The sequence below is a fragment of the Alosa pseudoharengus genome, unplaced genomic scaffold, assembly GCF_046254945.1.
Source record: "Alosa pseudoharengus isolate Yale_2024_CS ecotype anadromous, Long Island Sound unplaced genomic scaffold, YU_APseudo_1.1 YU_APseudo_1.1_scf_7, whole genome shotgun sequence".
Classification (NCBI taxonomy): Eukaryota; Metazoa; Chordata; class Actinopteri; order Clupeiformes; family Clupeidae; genus Alosa; species Alosa pseudoharengus.
Window position 1 is genome coordinate 25,132,847 of NW_027468859.1, and position 21,120 is coordinate 25,153,966.

Sequence of the window (21,120 nt, forward strand, 5' to 3'; positions counted from 1 at the left end):
ATGTATAAGCATGAGGCACTTGCAGTGACAGGGCAGGGACTGCCCATGTGATATGAAGTGTGTGTCATGGTGGTAGTGCACCTGGTTAGGACATGATAGTAATAATGAACACTACAGAAAAATCCATCCAAAACCAGGTTGCAAGTGTGTGTGTGTGTGTGGTAAAGGTGGTGGTGGGCAGGGCAGATGCAGTAGAGATAAAGATGTAGTGGCCTTTATCATTCCATTCATTCCCGTGTATTCTCCATCTCAAGATGGTGTGTGTGTGCAACCCAGTCTCACGTCTGAACGTGTCACTGTCACGTTAATTAATCTATTGGGACGTGTTGTGTAACACGTTTCCTTGTTAAAAAACGTGTTGAGCAAAACGTAATTATCGTGTTACTATCACGTTGTATTTCGCTTTCAACGAGCCAACAGAACCACGTCATCTGTCAAAAAAGCCTGACCTCACAAAATGGGGAGAATGTTATTTGATGCTTTTGACGTGCAGTTTCACACTCTTAAGCCTGTTTTGAGTTGTGGATTAGAAGGAGCCACCTTCTGGCTAGCAGTTTGAGAAGCCTGAACCCCAGAATCCAGAAACAATAACCGAGCAGGGACGGAGAAAAAAGAAGAATCCAAATGGGAAATGAGGTGAGCCTTGCTACTGCCGCTAGCATGATTATTTTGCTAGCAATTGAGCAAAACATTTTAAAGTTGATTTAACATGAAATAGTAGCCTATGCATGGGCAATACTGTGAATTCAGAGTAGGCTTGCACAACTTATAATTTAGCTAACGTGCATGATGTAATGTTACATTAATCTGTAAAACAGCTGTTGTCTGTGTAAATTAGCGTAATATTGTTAGTGTGGGCTACAGCTAACAGCTGGGAGGTAGCCTATCAGCCAGGCATGTATAATCGATAATCATGATGAACGTGAATAGATTTCGTTGCGAAACGGGCATTGTTTTAGGCCACATATCAGGTATAAAACAATTGTATTTTGATACAGCAGTTCTCCGGATGTTAGATATTCACTTATAATATAATATTGTATTTCTTTAACCTGATTAAGAGAGGGGTTTAATTCAATATAGAATTGCAATGTGTGTGGCCCATAATATTAGAGATTAGATTAAGCTAGATTTAGATTAGATTCAACTTTATTGTAATTTAAAAGAGTAGGCTACAAGTACAGAGCCAATGAAATGCAGTTGACATCCAACCAGAAGTGCAAAGAAGCAGTTATGTAGACGATCAAGATTAATTATGTACAACAGTTAAATACATAGGCAAGTTTTCCAGATGACGTGTACAGTGACAGAAATAGCCTATACAGTGAATATGGAATGTGTGTCTAGCCTATAACAAAACAAATTGATAATAATACATAATAATGATAATAGCAGTAATTACAGTAGGCCACTCGCACTGTTGTTGGTGACGTGTCTGTTTCCTATTGTTCCATGCCACTCTCCTACTGTCTCCTTTACTGTCCTGCGCCACTCGCCTACTATATTTTGCCTCTTGCCTACTGTCCAGCACCATTCGTCTACCGTCTCCTATGCTGACCCACGCCATTCACCTACTGTTTCCTAACTGTCCCATGCCACAAACTGTAACATTAAGCTGACACAATCTTGCTGCACGGTTACTTATCTGCATGCAATCACTATTGCCAGCTGTTATGAGTAAACATTATATTGGGACACCAATATATTTCTGATTCATGGGCAGTGTATTTGCTACTGAAGAAAAGGAGAACACATAGTAATTGTTCTTGGATGGGTATTTAGAGTAAGGTTTCTATTGATCTTTTTCAGATAAGGCCTCTTCATTTTCAACTGTGAAGGATCTACATGGACTTGGTCTGGATAGCCTTTCCTGTTTTGATGAGCCAGTCGGTATGTATTAGACATTCTTTAGGATAAAAGGAGCCATATGTTATCAAAAATTCTACACCCATATGTAGAAAAGCTTTGTTGCTGTTTGTTATTGTTGTTGTTGAAAACTACGTTGAATGCAAAGAGATACATATGTCCCTTGGGAGGAGAGGGATGAGTGTGGATGGTTGAATTGTCCAACAGGCGAAAAATTTATGATTGTGTATGATTGTGTTTATGTCTGTATATGATTTTTTGTACTTGTTCCATTTTAAGTATGCTTATATACTTTACGCCATGGTGGTCTAAATTGTCTTTATTGCCACTTGCAGGGTCTAGAGGAAAAACCCTATATGAGCCCCAGGGTGAGTAGTGTATAATTATTTTATCCCAAGCTTGATTTTCGTAGAAAGGTGTTCAAACCAAAATCAAACCAAAATCTTCTAAAATAATAGATAGATAGATTTATTATTTGTCCTTTCAGAAAATTGTTCTGCGCCATACAGTAGACAGTTAGACAAGACTGAATACAAGACGGAATATAGACCAGAATTTCCCTCACCGCAACCGCCCCCACCCTACCACACCCCCACACTCAACATCAGGGCAGAAGGCACAGACCCCACTACACATGTATAGAATGATAAAGTGCAGTTGTGCATACTGTGATAGTCCAGCTGGAAAGAAAGTGCATGGTCCTGCAGGTAACGTCTTGTTCATCAATATAATGCTAGTTGGAATGAATTACCAACTGGCTCAATTTGTTTGGAAAGAAGGTAGCCTGAACCTGGTGTATGGGATGTGACATATCTCTATTAATTGCATGACCTTTCATCAACACCCTTCTTTCACAGGTCGTAGCAATACTGTCTAGTTTTTGCCCCTCAACCTTGCTGGCCATGCTCAGTTTGTTTTCTTTTTGGTCACTGACAAAGAGAAATACCAGGTAACACAACAAAAAAATAGCATGCTCTCCACAAATGAATGATAGAAAAGTAACATATCTCTATCCACTCTAAATTGTCTTAGTTTGCACATAAAATGCAGCCTCTGCAGCCCCTTTTTATAGATGGTGTTGGTATTACTGTCCCATTGCAACTTATTATCTATTATTGTGCCTAAGTACTTGTACTCGACTACAATCACAACATCCTCACCATTTTTAACCATACACTGGGGGGGCTGGCTCCCAGTTCTGTACTGTAGTCTATTATTATTTGCTTTGTTTTCTGTATATTTAGAAGAAGACAGCTGGACCTACACCATTTCGCGAATTGATCCACCCAGGCCCTGTAGTTGGTCTCCTCGCTATTCTGTATTAACCCCACTATTGCTGTGTCATCTGCAGATTTTATGAGGTATGAAAATGCTCGAAAAACGCCGAAGAGCCCCGTATAAGAGCCCCAGTGTGATAGGCTGGTTGCTGTCATGTGACACACGCCACCACAAGAAAGTGGAAACGCATCGTAGAGCTGGCCGTGTGGGGTAAGGTAAGTTAAACTACGTAAATTTAGTAAATAATAATAATAATGTTGTTGTTTTTTGTTGTTTCGAACAAAATATAGAGATAGTTATCCTGACTAAAACTCCTTTATGCTGTAAAACAACTAGAATCACGCGAAATTAGTGCAATTTCTTAGTCAATGTCTTATCGAAATGAATGCGATGGTGATACAATCCTGCTTTTCAATTAGTTGACATGGTGTTTGACATTAAATTATAATGAGGTCAGTTTCATGTAATAAGCTATTTGTTTCTTTGGGTCTGGGTAATTGAAATGAGCAATTTCTTAGTACAATTCAATGTCTTATAATGGTAAAAGACGTGGACAAATACGTGATAATTAGCCAAATAAATCATTGTTCACGACACGTTATGGTTAAATTATCAGAATGAGTGTGATGGTGATACAATCCTGCTTTTCAATTAGTTGAGATGGTCTTTGACATTAAATTATAAGCAGGTCAGTTTCACGTAATAAGCTATTTGTTTCTTTGGGTCTGGGTAATTCATGTGACAAAAAATTCTGTTATAGGCTACTACCGTTTTTCAGAAAAACAAAGCAGTACAACATTTCTATCTCCAAAATAATGCATTGTACGCATGTGTGTACTACGTAGTGCATGCAGCTTTTAATGTCCAAAGTAGCCTATACTGATTTTCCTGCATAAGAACTACAAATACTCCTCCAAAACTACAGTCTTGACACTTGAAGTTGTGGAGTTATATTTTAGTAGCCTATTCTATAATTGCATAAATACCCACATCGGTATTACCCTTGTCTCACCTGTATACAACATATGTCTATGAATTGCAGTAGTGATCAAATGAAAAAGGAAAGAAAGGTGTCCTGATGTGTTGTTTAGGGATGGTCCTGCAATGTTTTCTCGACATATCTTTATGTCTTTTTTTCTCCCCTCTACTTATGTTTTCACAGATCCTTGCTCCTGATATCCTGATGTATGGATTGCACTTCATTATATGACTCCAACAGAACACTCACAGAAAGGAGAGTGGTGTCAAACTACAAGACAGCCAGCATGTAAGCAAGGCCTTGATTGTCCTTGTTTGGCTACTCATTTGTCTACTTCCTGAAGAGGCTGAAGCATGCTGGCCTTGACACCTCAGTCCTTGCTTCCATTAACAGCTGTGTTATGGAGTGCATCCTCACATAATTTAATTCCATTAACAGCTGATACATCTTGGGCTATACTGTTAAGGAACAGCTGAATTGACCACCTAAACCATATATTTTCTGAAAGCAAATAGCCTCTAGATGTCAATTAATATACATTAAGACATGTCCCACCTTCCTACTGACTTTGGTGCATCATAAGGCGTACATAGGCCCATATTGTAGATCGAGAAACGCATTGTACAGCTGATACATCTTGGGCTATACTATTAAGGGACAGCTGAATTGACCACCTAAACCATATATTTTCTGAAAGCCTATAGCCTCTAGATGTCAATTAATATACATTAAGACATGCCCCACCTTCCTACTGACTTTGGTGCATCATAAGGTGTACATAGGCCCATATTGTAGATCGAGAAACGCATTGTACAGCTGATCCATCTTAGGCTATACTATTAAGGGACAGCTGAATTGACCACCTAAACCATATATTTTCTGAAAGCAAATAGCCTCTAGATGTCAATTAATATACATTAAGACATGTCCCACCTTCCTACTGACTTTGGTGCATTATAAGGCGTACATAGGCCCATATTGTAGATCGAGAAACGCATTGTACAGCGGATACATCTTGGGCTATACTATTAAGGGACAGCTGAATTGACCACCTAAATCATATATTTTCTGAAAGCCTATAGCCTCTAGATGTCAATTAATATACATTAAGACATGCCCCAACTTCCTACTGACTTTGGTGCATCATAAGGCATACATAGGCCCATATTGTAGATCGAGAAACGCATTGTACAGCTGATACATCTTGGGCTATACTGTTAAGGAACAGCTGAATTGACCACCTAAACCATATATTTTCTGAAAGCAAATAGCCTCTAGATGTCAATTAATATACATTAAGACATGTCCCACCTTCCTACTGACTTTGGTGCATCATAAGGCGTACATAGGCCCATATTGTAGATCGAGAAACGCATTGTACAGCTGATACATCTTGGGCTAAACTATTAAGGGACAGCTGAATTGACCACCTAAACCATATATTTTCTGAAAGCCTATAGCCTCTAGATGTCAATTAATATACATTAAGACATGCCCCACCTTCCTACTGACTTTGGTGCATCATAAGGCGTACATAGGCCCATATTGTAGATCAAGAAACGCATTGTACAGCTGATCCATCTTAGGCTATACTATTAAGGGACAGCTGAATTGACCACCTAAACCATATATTTTCTGAAAGCAAATAGCCTCTAGATGTCAATTAATATACATTAAGACATGTCCCACCTTCCTACTGACTTTGGTGCATCATAAGGCGTACATAGGCCCATATTGTAGATCGAGAAACGCATTGTACAGCGGATACATCTTGGGCTATACTATTAAGGGACAGCTGAATTGACCACCTAAACCATATATTTTCTGAAAGCCTATAGCCTCTAGATGTCAATTAATATACATTAAGACATGCCCCAACTTCCTACTGACTTTGGTGCATCATAAGGCATACATAGGCCCATATTGTAGATCGAGAAACGCATTGTACAGCTGATACATCTTGGGCTATACTGTTAAGGAACAGCTGAATTGACCACCTAAACCATATATTTTCTGAAAGCAAATAGCCTCTAGATGTCAATTAATATACATTAAGACATGTCCCACCTTCCTACTGACTTTGGTGCATCATAAGGCGTACATAGGCCCATATTGTAGATCGAGAAACGCATTGTACAGCTGATACATCTTGGGCTATACTATTAAGGGACAGCTGAATTGACCACCTAAACCATATATTTTCTGAAAGCCTATAGCCTCTAGATGTCAATTAATATACATTAAGACATGCCCCACCTTCCTACTGACTTTGGTGCATCATAAGGCGTACATAGGCCCATATTGTAGATCGAGAAACGCATTGTACAGCTGATCCATCTTAGGCTATACTATTAAGGGACAGCTGAATTGACCACCTAAACCATATATTTTCTGAAAGCAAATAGCCTCTAGATGTCAATTAATATACATTAAGACATGTCCCACCTTCCTACTGACTTTGGTGCATCATAAGGCGTACATAGGCCCATATTGTAGATCGAGAAACGCATTGTACAGCGGATACATCTTGGGCTATACTATTAAGGGACAGCTGAATTGACCACCTAAACCATATATTATCTGAAAGCCTATAGCCTCTAGATGTCAATTAATATACATTAAGACATGTCCCACCTTTCTACTGACTTTGACAATACAAAATAGTGTCATGTATACATTTATGTCCTCCAAAGTTTGCAGGAAGGTGGGCCATGTACTAGTCTGTTAACTCACATGTACAAGTGACAGGCTTTAAGAAAATATATGGTTTGCATGGCTGAAACTGCTTTGCCTTTGTGTTGGAGCTCAAAATGTTCTAAACATATCTTAAATTTCTCTCTTCTACTTATGTTTTCACAGATCCTCGCTCCTGATATCCTGATGTATGCATTCCATTTCATTATATGACTCCAACAGGACACCTACACAAAGGAGCTGTTAAAGCAGTGTCTTTCTTCAAACAACAAGACAGCGAGCATGTAAACAAGGCCTTGTTTGTCCACTTCCTGAAGGGGCTGAAGCATGCTGGCCTTGACACCTCAGTCCTTGCTTCCATTTACAGCTGTGTTGTGGAGCGCATTCTCACATCCTATGGTCTGCAGCGGGTGGTGTCATCGCTTTATTTATCATTGTTTGTGTAAATCTTACACATCTTACACAAAAGTCTAAAATAATCTAAACTTCATTCACTCTCCATGTATAGATCAAGATAGACTTGCAGAACAGGCTGCAGGGCAACAGTCTGATAGCCTGCATGAAAGCATAAATGGTCCGCACTTGTTAAAAAGTGCAATTATCAAAGGGCCCTTGAATTGTGTTTTTTTAAACCAAGGAGTATGGCTGTAGCGATGCTGTCAGCTCTGCCATAAGCAGTGACTGTGATTATGTTTGCACATTTTGAAAATGTTGTTTTTCTTTCTTTTGCATTATTTTCCACTTCATTGTTGTATAGTTTGTATAATGTTTGTTAAAGTTGCACACATTAATTCACTGTTCGTATTTGTAAAAATGTGTATAGTGTGGTATAGTTTGTATGGTGGAGTCTTTATTGTATCGCACAAACAAGAACACCCCACCCCACCATATCACTTTGACTAACCAATTTTCTGCGGGAAACCCTGGATGCTTTCTAAAGGTATTTTGTGAAACATAGGGGTTGCTATGGTAGTGGTTGCTAAGCTATTGCTAGGGTAACTGAGAAGGTTGCTATGGTGTTGCTACGGGATATATGGTGGTTGCTATGCAGGTTTATAGGGCAATCATGTTGGTTGCTAGGTTGGTGATAGAGTAACTGAGAAGGTTGCTAGGGTGTTGCTAGAGTAGATATGGTGGTGCCTATACTAAATTAAGTGATTGCTAGGCTGGTTGCTAGGGTAATTGAGATGGTTGCGAGGTTAGTCATGTTGGTTGACTATCAAAGTGGTTGCTAGGTTGGCATTGTACAGGTGGTTGCTAGGATGTTGCTAGAGTAGATATGGTGGTTGCTATTCCAAATAAAGTGGTTGCTATGCTGGTTGCAAGGTTAATCATGTTGGTTGCAATGGTGGTTGCTCGGTTGACATTGTGGTGGTAGTTGTGAGGTTGTTGGTAGGGTAATTAATATGGTTGCTAGGTTGTTGCTATGGTTCTTATGTTGGTTGCTAGGTTGTTGCTAGGGTAACTTAGAAGAATTTTGTTCAGCTAATACATTTTGGCCTACACTATTAAGGGACAGCTGAATTGACCATCTAAACCATATATTTCCTTAAAGCCTATAGTCTGTAGATGTCAATTAATATGAATTAAGACATGTCCAACATTCCTATTTACTTTGGTGCATCATATAGGCTTAAGCAGTACTACTATTTTTGCTCTTAGACTATAAAAATCCATAATCACTTTAAAAACGCTAACTGATTACAATAGTTTTTGAAAGTCAATTTCCTTAAATCATGATTGAAATTGTAACCATATTCTTTATTGAATAATGTTAATTGACTATAATACTATTGTATTGTCATCCTTCTTTGGGACTTTGGGAGTACTTCAATATCCCCTTCATGTATCAATGTACATTAAAGCATCTTTGATAGTAAAGGACTCTCCATGTAAATAATTACTTGAATTGTCTTTCACTTGTACTGGTTCTATATGTTTGGACCACTGATTGACTGCACTCTGGTTTTCATCAGCAAGGTCAAGGCTTAAATTAACCTCAGATAAGTCTGTTTTCATCCCATGCATTATATGTGCTAATGTTGTGAAGTAATTGGTGTGACCCTACAAAGGCCTGTCTAACCTATGACCTATTAACCTAGGGTTAGTAAATATGGGATCGGAGTGAAATTACCTCACACATTCAGAAACCTCAAAGTGAAATGACCTCACACATCCAGGAAGCTACAGCAATACAAACTCAGCTACTGGTCTCAAATACGGCAAACCAGTTGCCAATTTCTATGCCCTTTATATCAATTTGTGCTACATGTTATTAGTTGAAAATTACTGGTGTAAGTTTATCTGACCTGTCTGACCTTTGCAATTTATGGACATGTACACATTGGTTTCGCATTTCTAACTAGAATATGACTGATTAAATTTGACATGTAACATCCTTGGATGACACAAAATATAGTGAAATGGACTCAACCCTCACATATTCAGACTCTGTAGCACCCCCTACAAATCCTTTTTTTTTTCAATCTTTGGCTCCGCCTCCTGACAACACACAAGCAGCTATATTTGAGTGTGTAGTTAAATCGCATCTCACATATTCACAGACTCTATAGCACCCCCTAGAAATCCAATATTTCCTATATTTGGCTCCGCCTCCTGGCAACACACAAGTCATTAGATGTCCTAAATTTGACAAACTAGTTTGTTATCATCCCGTATATCAAAATATGTGCCATATGTTGGTACTATCTTGAATTAACTGGTGTAATCCTATCTAGGCCTGTCTGACCTATGCAAATTATGGCCATCTAAACCTAGGGTTAGCATTTCTAACTTGCATACCTCATAAACAGACTAAATTTGGCATGTGACATCTATCTATGACATAAAATATACGAGATATGTAAAATCACACCTCACACATTCATAGACTCTATAGCGCCCCCTAGAAATCTACATTTTCCAATCTTTGGCTCCGCCTCCTGACAACATACAAGCAGCTGGAGGTCTCAAATTTGACAAACAAGTTTGTTATCATTACCTGTATCAAAATATGTGCCACATGTTGGTACTATCTTGAATTAACTGGTGTAATCCTATCAAGGCCTGTCTGACCTATGAAAATTATGGCCTTTTAAACCTAGGGTTAGCATTTCTAACTTGCATACCTCATAAACAGACTACATTTGGCATGTGACATCTATCTATGACATAAAATATACGAGATATGTAAAATCACACCTCACACATTCATAGACTCTATAGCGCCCCCTAGAAATCTACATTTTCCAATCTTTGGCTCCGCCTCCTGACAACATACAAGCAGCTAGAGGTCTCAAATTTGACAAACACGTTTGTTATCATTCCCTGTATCAAAATATGTGCCACATGTTGACATTTCATGAAATAATGGGTGTGACACTTACCTAGGCCTGTCTGGCCATATGGGTGTCTCAATTGTAGTTTCTGAGTATGCCCGGTGCATCAAACTTGCCATGGCAGGTAAGATCAGTGAAATTGGGGTTATTTCAGCGCAGCACACCTCTGTGTATCATATTCAATCAAAATATGGATGTTTTAATGGTTTGTTTATGATTTAAGAACTTTTGTTGGTCAATATCTGTCAAATATGCTCTCTAAACAGTTATTTCTGAAGATTTCTTGTGCATCAAAAGTCCCACAACACCTAAGATAAGTGAAATTGGGTTTATTTCAGCACAGCACACCTCTGTGTATCATATTCAATAAAAATATGGATGTTTTAATGGTTTGTGTATGATTTAAGAACTTTTGTTGGTCAACATCTGTCAAAAAATGCTCTCTGAACGGCCATTTCTGAAGATTTCTTGTGCATCAAAATTCCCACAGCACCTAAGATAAGTTAAATTGGGTTTATTTCAGCACAGCACACCTCTGTGTATCATATTCAATCAAAATATGGATGTTTTAATGGTTTGTGTATGATTTAAGAACTTTTGTTGGTCAAAACAATGCTCTCTGAACAGCCATTTCTTAAGATTTATTGTGCATCAAAAGTCCCACAGCACCTAAGATAAGTGAAATTGGGTTTATTTCAGCACAGCACACCTCTGTGTATCATATTCAATCAAAATATGGATGTTTTAATGGTTTGTGTATGATTTAATAACTTTTGTTGGTCAACATCTGTCAAAAAATGCTCTCTGAACGGCCATTTCTAAAGATTTCTTGTGCATCAAAATTCCCACCGCACCTAAGATAAGTGAAATTGGGTTTATTTCAGCACAACACACTTCTGTGCATCATATTCAATCAAAATATGGATGTTTTAATGGTTTGTGTATGATTTAATAACTTTTGTTGGTCAACATCTGTCAAAAAATGCTCTCTGAACGGCCATTTCTAAAGATTTCTTGTGCATCAAAATTCCCACCGCACCTAAGATAAGTGAAATTGGGTTTATTTCAGCACAACACACTTCTGTGCATCATATTCAATCAAAATATGGATGTTTTAATGATTTGTGTATGATTTAAGAACTTTGTTGGTCAACATCTGTCAAAACAATGCTCTCTGAACGGCCATTTCTTAAGATTTCTTGTGCATCAAAAGTCTCACAGCACCTAAGATAAGTGAAATTGGGTTTATTTCAGCACAACACACATCTGTGTATCAAGATCAATCAAAATCTGTAAGTTTGTGATTGCTTTAAACAGGGGGTTGTCCAATACACATAAAACAAACAGCAAAGGTATGCTAATACAAAGCAGCACTACAGGCACTAAATAATAATTTACATTTGATCAGATTCACCTTTATTGTCATTGTGCAGAGTAAAAGTACAGAGTTCCCACTCTAAGTCAAATGTAAAATTCTATGACTTTTCCCTGACAAAACACCTGAATTTCCATGACTTACAATATACCGACCAATGATTTCAGAGCACCCGCATCAAGAGTCTTTTACTTTTTTAGAGCGAGAGATGAATAAATAGGCATTGGCAGTTGGGCTACTCAAGCAAGCTGTAAAGCTAATAACCAGATATACACCAATACTGTGTGGAAATATGCATTTTGGCTAGTACATCATAAACCACTACGACAAAATTCCCTGATATTCCATGACCTTGCCCCCAAAATGATAAAAATTCCCTGACTTTCCATGTCTGGAATAGACTTTCTAAAATTCCATGATATTCCAGAAATTCTATGACCCGTGGGAACCCTGTACAAAGCAAAAGTGCAATGTGATATACAAAGTATAGACAGATGGTGCATAGGCAGGACAAGAAATACTGTATAGTGTCGTGTAGACAGTAATATGCAGTTGGTTTACAGAAAGTGGTTTAGAGTAATATAAATTAGATATAAATATGGGCAGTGTATTAACAGAACATATGAGAAAAACAGAATAAATATGGATATTCAGTATGAACCATATAGACAGATATGTGCAGTGTGGTAACAGTACCATTGTAGTGCAGAAACAGTAACATTATAAGAGTAGTAAGAAGTGTATGTTCAGGATGGATAGCATGAAGAGAAGTAGAATATGGTTATGTATAATTGTAATTACAGTATGTGCATTTGTAAATAAATAACACTATGGGTGGAATAGGGTATTTGGGGGCTTAGTTGATTGGTTGTCACCGGGATACAGAGCTACAGTCCAGTCGGGTGACAGCCACAGAAAAGAAGCTTCCTCTGAACCTGCTGGTTCGGGTGCAGAGAGACCTGTAAATAATAATAATAATAATAATAATAATAAAGACAATAATATCTTTCAAGACCATAGAGAATGCTGTTGCAGTACTCCAGTCTTGAGGCGATGAGGGCATGGACGAGAATGATGCATTGTTGAGCCGTCTGGTTACAGTAACACAAGACCCATCCTGTCAGACTAGGCCAGAAGTCCCGTCACCGGAATGATGTAGAGGACTTTGAGACAGTCATGTGGCGCCTATGACCAATGGTCACAATACAGAGGACACCTGTCCAGTCAATGAGCAGTGCTTGACAAACATCATGTGTAGAAGACCCATTTTGCAAAACGATGTAGACACCCATCTATTCTCAGGAGCAGTCCTTCTATAACGGGCAGCAACAACTGCAGAAAAATCCCCGGGCTTTGCCTTGCTCCTTCCTGGCCTGTGCCTTGCTCCTTCCTGGCATGTCTTTCTGCTTTGGTGATGAGCCTGATAACAGCTGACAACCTGGAAATTAGAAATAGAGATAAAACAAGTGTACAAAGAAAGAAACTACAATCTCAGTGTTTCTCTTGACATGTTCAAACATACTGATGACTATAAAGTCCACTTATAAAATGCAGGTCTATGCCTTTAATATAGTGCGCAAAAGTATTTAAAGAGGGTGGACCAAGTCCTAGTATGGTTTAGGTGGTTAAATCAGCTGTCCCTTAATAGTGTACGCCAAATTGTATTAACTGAACAATTTGTTTCTCAATCTACAATATGGGCCTATGTATGCTTTATGATATGCCAGAGTAAGTAGGAAGGTGGGAAATGTCTTAATTAATATTAATTGACATCTAGAGGCCATGGGTTTTCACAAAATATGTGGTTTAGGTGGTCAATTCAGCTGTCCCTTAATACACTAGCACATGGCCCACCTTCCTGCAAACGTTGGAGGACATAAATGAATACATGGCACTATTTTGTATATTGGCAAATGAATGGGGCATATGATAGGTTTTGAGCTCCAACATAAAGGCAAAGCAGTTTCAGCCATGCAAACCATATATTTTCTTAAAGCTTGTCACTTATACATGTGAGTTAACATAATACATTAGCACATGGTCCACCTTCCTGCAAACGCCTTATGATGCACCAAAGTCAGTAGGAAGGTGGGACATGTCTTAATGTATATTAATTGACATCTAGAGGCTATAGGCTTTCAGAAAATATATGATTAAGGTGGTCAATTCAGCTGTCCCTTAATAGTATAGCCCGAGATGTATCCGCTGTATAATGCGTTTCTCGATCTACAATATGGGCCTATGTACACCTTATGATATGTCAAAGTCAGTAGGAAGGTGGGACATGTCTTAATATATATTAATTGACATCTAGAGGCTATAGGCTTTCAGAAAATATATGCTTTAGGTGGTCAACTAAGCTGTCCCTTAATAGTACAGCCCAAGATGTATCAGCTGTACAATGCATTTCTCGATCTACAATATGGGCCTATGTACGCCTTATGATGCACCAAAGTCAGTAGGAAGGTGGGACATGTCTTAATGTATATTAATTGACACCTAGAGGCTATTTGCTTTCAGAAAATATATGGTTTAGGTGGTCAATTCAGCTGTCCCTTAATGGTATAGCCCAAAATGTATCCGCTGAACAATGCGTTTCTCGATCTACATTATGGGCCTATGTACACCTTATGATGCACCAAAGTCAGTAGTAAGGTGGGACATGTCTTAATGTATATTAATAGACATCTAGAGGCTATAGGCTTTCAGAAAATATATGGTTTAGGTGGTCAATTCAGCTGTCGCTTAATAGTATAGCCCAAGATGTATCAGTTGTACAATCGGTTTCTTGATCTACAATATAGGCCTATGTACGCCTTATGATGCACCAAAGTCAGTAGGAAGGTGGGACATGTCTTAATGTATATTAATTGACATCTAGAGGCTATTTGCTTTCAGAAAATATATGGTTTAGGTGGTCAATTCAGCTGTTCCTTAACAGTATAGCCCAAGATGTATCAGCTGTACAATGCGTTTCTCGATCTACAATATGGGCCTATGTATGCCTTATGATGCACCAAAGTCAGTAGGAAGTTGGGGCATGTCTTAATGTATATTAATTGACATCTAGAGGCTATAGGCTTTCAGAAAATATATGGTTTAGGTGGTCAATTCAGCTGTCCCTTAACAGTATAGCCCAAGATGTATCAGCTGTACAATGCGTTTCTCGATCTACAATATGGGCCTATGTATGCCTTATGATGCACCAAAGTCAGTAGGAAGTTGGGGCATGTCTTAATGTATATTAATTGACATCTAGAGGCTATAGGCTTTCAGAAAATATATGGTTTAGGTGGTCAATTCAGCTGTCCCTTAATAGTATAGCCCAAGATGTATCCGCTGTACAATGCGTTTCTCGATCTACAATATGGGCCTATGTACGCCTTATGATGCACCAAAGTCAGTAGGAAGGTGGGACATGTCTTAATGTATATTAATTGACATCTAGAGGCTATTTGCTTTCAGAAAATATATGGTTTAGGTGGTCAATTCAGCTGTCCCTTAACAGTATAGCCCAAGATGTATCAGCTGTACAATGCGTTTCTCGATCTACAATATGGGCCTATGTATGCCTTATGATGCACCAAAGTCAGTAGGAAGTTGGGGCATGTCTTAATGTATATTAATTGACATCTAGAGGCTATACGCTTTCAGAAAATATATGGTTTAGGTGGTCAATTCAGCTGTCCCTTAACAGTATAGCCCAAGATGTATCAGCTGTACAATGCGTTTCTCGATCTACAATATGGGCCTATGTACGCCTTATGATGCACCAAAGTCAGTAGGAAGTTGGGGCATGTCTTAATGTATATTAATTGACATCTAGAGGCTATAGGCTTTCAGAAAATATATGGTTTAGGTGGTCAATTCAGCTGTCCCTTAATAGTATAGCCCAAGATGTATCCGCTGTACAATGCGTTTCTCGATCTACAATATGGGCCTATGTACACCTTATGATATGTCAAAGTCAGTAGGAAGGTGGGACATGTCTTAATGTATATTAATTGACATCTAGAGGCTATAGGCTTTCAGAAAATATATGGTTTAGGTGGTCAATTCAGCTGTCCCTTAATAGTATAGCCCAAGATGTATCCGCTGTACAATGCGTTTCTCGATCTACAATATGGGCCTATGTACACCTTATGATATGTCAAAGTCAGTAGGAAGGTGGGACATGTCTTAATGTATATTAATTGACATCTAGAGGCTATAGGCTTTCAGAAAATATATGGTTTAGGTGGTCAATTCAGCTGTCCCTTAATAGTATAGCCCAAGATGTATCAGTTGTACAGTCAGTTTCTCGATCTACAATATGGGCCTATGTACACCTTATGATGCACCAAAGTCAGTAGGAAGGTGGGACATGTCTTAATGTATATTAATAGACATCTAGAGGCTATAGGCTTTCAGAAAATATATGGTTTAGGTGGTCAATTCAGCTGTCCCTTAATAGTATAGCCCAAGATGTATCAGTTGTACAGTCGGTTTCTCGATCTACAATATAGGCCTATGTACGCCTTATGATGCACCAAAGTCAGTAAGAAGGTGGAGCATGTCTTAATGTATATTAATTGACATCTAGAGGCTATAGGCTTTCAGAAAATATATGGTTTAGGTGGTCAATTCAGCTGTCCTTTAATGGTATAGCCCAAGATGTATCCGCTGTACAATGCGTTTCTCGATCTACAATATGGGCCTATGTACGCCTTATGATGCACCAAAGTCAGTAGGAAGGTGGGACATGTCTTAATGTATATTAATTGACTTCTAGAGGCTATTTGCTTTCAGAAAATATATGGTTTAGGTGGTCAATTCAGCTGTCCCTTAATAGTATAGCCCAAGATGTATCAGTTGTACAGTCGGTTTCTCGATCTACAATATGGGCCTATATTCAGCACAGCGACAACCATATCTAGCAAAATCACAGTAAAAGTAATGTAAAAGTGACGTAAAATACCTGCCAATTGTCCTCTGTATCCACCGCTGCAGTAGACCATGATGTGAGGATGCACTCCATAACACAGCTGTTAATGGAAGCAAGGACTGAGGTGTCAAGGCCATCATGCTTCAGCCTCTTCAGGAAGTAGACAAATGAGTAGCCAAACAAGGACAAACAAGGCCTTGCTTACATGCTGGCTGTCTTGTAGTTTGACACCACTCTCCTTTCTGTGAGTGTTCTGTTAGAGTCATATAATGAAGTGCAACCCATACATCAGGATAGGAGCAAGGATCTGTGAAAACATAAGTAGAGGGGAGAAAAAAAAGACATAAAAATATGTCGAGAAAACATTGCAGGACCATCCCTAAACAACACATCAGGACACCTTTCTTTCCTTTTTCATTTGATCACTACTGCAATTCATAGACATATGTTGTATACAGGTGAGACAAGGGTAAAACTGATGTGGGTATTTATTCTATTATAGAATAGGCTACTAAAATATAACTCCACAACTTCAAGTGTCAAGACTGTAGTTTTGGAGGAGTATTTGTAGTTCTTATGCAGGAAAATCAGTATAGGCTACTTTGGACATTAAAAGCTGCATGCACTACGTAGTACACACATGCGTACGATGCATTATTTTGGAGATAGAAATGTTGTTGTACTGCTTTGTTTTTCAGAAAAACGGTAGAAGCCTATAACAGAATTTTTTGTCACATGAATTACCCAGACCCAAAGAAACAAATAGCTTATTATGTGAAACTGACCTGCTTATAATTTAATGTCAAACACCATCTCAACTAATTGAAAAGCAGGATTGCATCACCATCGCACTCATTCCGATAATTTAACCATAACGTGGAGAGCATGCTACTTTTTTGTTGTGTTACCTGGTATTTCTCTTTGTCAGTGACAAAAAAAAACAAGATAGTTAACATGGCCAGCAATGTTGAGGGGAAAAAACTAGACAGTATTGCTACGACCTGTGAAAGAAGGGTGTTGAAGAAAGGTCATGCAATTAATAGAGATATGTCACATCCCATACACCAGGCATATGAGGTGTTGCCATCAGGGAAGTTCAGGCTACCTTCTTTCCAAACAAATTGAGCCAGTAGGTAATTCATTCCAACTAGCATTACATTGTTGAACAAGACGTTACCTGCAGGACCATGCACTTTTTTTCCAGCTGGACTATCACAGTATGCACAACTGCACTTTATCATTCTATACATGTGTAGTGGAGTCTATGCCTTCTGTCCTGGGGCCGTATTCACAAAGCCTTTTATCTTACCACTAGGAGTACTCCTAAATCGCACTAAAAGATTTTAGCTAGGAGTTTTCTCTTAAAAGTTATTCACAAAGCCTTTCAGACCTACTCTTAGTAAGGAAAAATGGCAACTCCTAAACTAAGAGTGAGTCTTCGTTGCTATGGATGACGTCATTACTCATGCACGAGCTTGACTGAAGTGACCACCTTGATTGGCTGATGATTGTAACGCGGGAATGATTCCAAACACCTCCCTTACGATGATGAGTGACAGGTGACAGGTCTGAGAATGCGTGCGCTACACAAGTAGCTCGAAGGACGGAAGATGATGAATAATTGAATAAAAAGGCCTAGCCTAAATGAATAAAGAGTAAGGCAAAACAAATAGCCTACAGTAGTAGCCTAATGAAACATACGGACTGATGCAGTATCTTTTGCAACATTATTGAATGTCACATATGCCTACGTTTGCAAAGAAGAGACCATTTTAATTTGATTCACAATGAAACGTTACATTTAATTTACATGTTAACAATGAGTAGTTTTGGTTGTTGTTGGTGGCGTTATTGCATCCCTTTTATGAATGCAAAATTGTTCCCTCGCGATTGGAAGCTCCTGTTGCCGCATAGGCGACGCATTTCAAAACATCGCAACGTGAAATGCCACAAAAAGCTGTTTGTGAATAGGTCTTAGTGAGTTAGGAGTCCTCTCGACTACTTTTAAGCTGTCCCAGACTTAGGTGCTACTTTTAGGTCTAAAATGCTTTGTGAATTACTTTTAGTGAAAAAAATTAGGAGTCCTAAAGTTAGGAGTGACACGCCCATTATTTTTAGGAGTTGCTCCTAAATTCGCCACTTAGGAGCTACTTTTAGCCTTAAAATTCTTTGTGAATACGGCCCCAGATGTTGTGTATGTGTGGGGGTGTGGTAGGGTGGGGGCGGTTGGGGTGAGGGAAATTCTGGTCTATATTCCGTCTTGTATTCAGTCTTGTCTAACTGTCTACTGTATGGCGCAGAACAATTTTCCGAAAGGACAAATAATAAATCTATCTATCTATCTATCTATCTATTATTTTAGAAGATTTTGGTTTGACTTTGGTTTGAACACCTTTCTACGAAAATCAAGCTTGGGATAAAGTAATTATACACTACTCACCCTGGGGCTCATATAGGGTTTTTCCTCTAGACCCTGCAAGTGGCAATAAAGACAATTTAGACCACCATGGCGTAAAGTATATAAGCATGCTTAAAATGCAACAAGTACAAAAAAATCATATACAGACACAAACACAATCATACACAATCAGATTTTTATGCCTGTTGGACAATTCAACCATCCACACTCATCCCTCTCCTCTCAAGGGACATATGTATCTCTTTGCATTCAACGTAGTTTTCAACAACAACAATAACAAACAGCAACAAAGCTTTTCTACATATGGGTGTAGAATTTTTGATAACATATGGCTCCTTTTATCCTTTTATCCTAAAGAATGTCTAATACATACCGACTGGCTCATCAAAACAGGAAAGGCTATCCAGACCAAGTCCATGTAGATCCTTCACAGTTGAAAATGAAGAGGCCTTATCTGAAAAAAATCAATAGAAACCTTACTCTAAATACCCATCCAAGAACAATTACTATGTGTTCTCCTTTTCTTCAGTAGCAAATACACTGCCCATGAATCAGAAATATATTGGTGTCCCAATATAATGTTTACTCATAACAGCTGGCAATAGTGATTGCATGCAGATAAGTAACCGTGCAGCAAGATTGTGTCAGCTTAATGTTACAGTTTGTGGCATGGGACAGTTAGGAAACAGTAGGTGAGTGGCGTGGGTCAGCATAGGAGACGGTAGACGAATGGTGCTGGACAGTAGGCAAGAGGCAAAATATAGTAGGCGAGTGGCGCAGGACAGTAAAGGAGACAGTAGGAGAGTGGCATGGAACAATAGGAAACAGACACGTCACCAACAACAGTGCGAGTGGCCTACTGTAATTACTGCTATTATCATTATTACTGTATGTATTACTATCAATTTGTTTTGTTATAGGCTAGACACACATTCCATATTCACTGTATAGGCTATTTCTGTCTCTGTACACATGTCATCTGGAAAACTTGCCTATTTATCTAACTACACTTCTGGTTGGATGTCAACTGCATTTCATTGGCTCTGTACCTGTAGCCTACTCTTTTAAATTACAATAAAGTTGAATCTAATCTAAATCTAGCCTAATCTAATATCTATATTATTATCTAATATAATACTACACACATTGCAATTCTCTATTGAATTAAACCCCTCTCTTAATCAGGTTAAAGAAATACAATATTATATTATAATATAAGTGAATATCTAACATCTGGAGAACTGCTGTATCAGAATACAATTGTTTTATACCTGATATGTGGCCTATAACAATGCGCGTTTTCCCAACGAAATCTATTCACGTTCATCATGATTATCGATTATACATGCCTGGCTGATAGGCCCAGCTGTTAGCTGTAGCCCACACTAACAATATTACGCTAATTTACACAGACAACAGCTGTTTTACAGATTAATGTAACATTACATCATGCACGTTAGCTAAATTATAAGTTGTGCAAGCCTACTCTGAATTCACAGTATTGCCCATGCATAGGCTACTATTTCATGTTAAATCAACTTTAAAATGTTTTGCTCAATTGCTAGCAAAATAATCATGCTAGCGGGAGTAGCAAGGCTCACCTCATTTCCCATTTGGATTCTTCTTTTTTCTCCGTCCCTGCTCGGTTATTGTTTCTGGATTCTGGGGTTCAGGCTTCTCAAACTGCTAGCCAGAAGGTGGCTCCTTCTAATCCACAACTCAAAACAGGCTTAAGAGTGTGAAACTGCACGTCAAAAGCATCAAATAACATTCTCCCCATTTTGTGAGGTCAGGCTTTTTTGACAGATGACGTGGTTCTGTTGGCTCGTTGAAAGCGAAATACAACGTGATAGTAACACGATAATTACGTTTTGCTCAACACGTTTTTTAACAAGGAAACGTGTTACACAACACGTCCCAATAGATTAATTAACGTGACAGTGACACGTTCAGACGTGAGACTGGGTTGGTGTGTGATGTCTTCTGGCGCATAATGGCCGTCGTGCAGCCCCCAGGTGGGTCCTACATTGGTGGTGGTTAGCACCCAGGTGCAGGTGGGTGCTACATTGGTGGTGGTTAGCACCCAGGTGGGTGCTACATTGGTGGTAGTTAGCGAGGGTCCACCTTGAGGAGACATTGGCATTATGTGCCTGTTTGATGTACAAGCCACAAGTGACTAGTCTATGATCTATGTTACCCTATCAATGGAGAAATGGTTCATTAGTGTTGGGAGTGTTGTAGATCGTA

At 38.8% G+C, this 21,120-nt stretch overlaps 2 long non-coding RNA genes across 4 annotated transcripts; one reads left to right on the plus strand and one right to left on the minus strand.

Annotated features, from left to right (window-relative positions):
- The first annotated feature begins 275 nt into the window (after positions 1-275).
- LOC143110066 (uncharacterized) lies at positions 276-8,717 on the plus strand. 3 transcript variants are annotated; one of them, XR_012984040.1, is made up of 5 exons: positions 276-636; positions 1,810-1,890; positions 2,202-2,234; positions 4,307-4,411; positions 6,983-8,717. It is a non-coding gene; the product is annotated as an uncharacterized LOC143110066 (long non-coding RNA). The 3 variants fall into 3 exon arrangements; XR_012984039.1 differs by lacking the exon at positions 6,983-8,717 and having other exon boundaries at positions 4,307-4,536; XR_012984041.1 differs by lacking the exons at positions 4,307-4,411; positions 6,983-8,717 and adding an exon at positions 3,218-3,353.
- Positions 8,718-11,385: 2,668 nt separating this feature from the next.
- Positions 11,386-20,841, minus strand: LOC143109390 (uncharacterized). The gene is made up of 5 exons (XR_012983844.1): positions 20,475-20,841; positions 19,247-19,327; positions 18,895-18,927; positions 16,488-16,761; positions 11,386-12,968 (listed from the first exon to the last, which is right to left on the minus strand). It is a non-coding gene; the product is annotated as an uncharacterized LOC143109390 (long non-coding RNA).
- Positions 20,842-21,120: the final 279 nt, after the last annotated feature.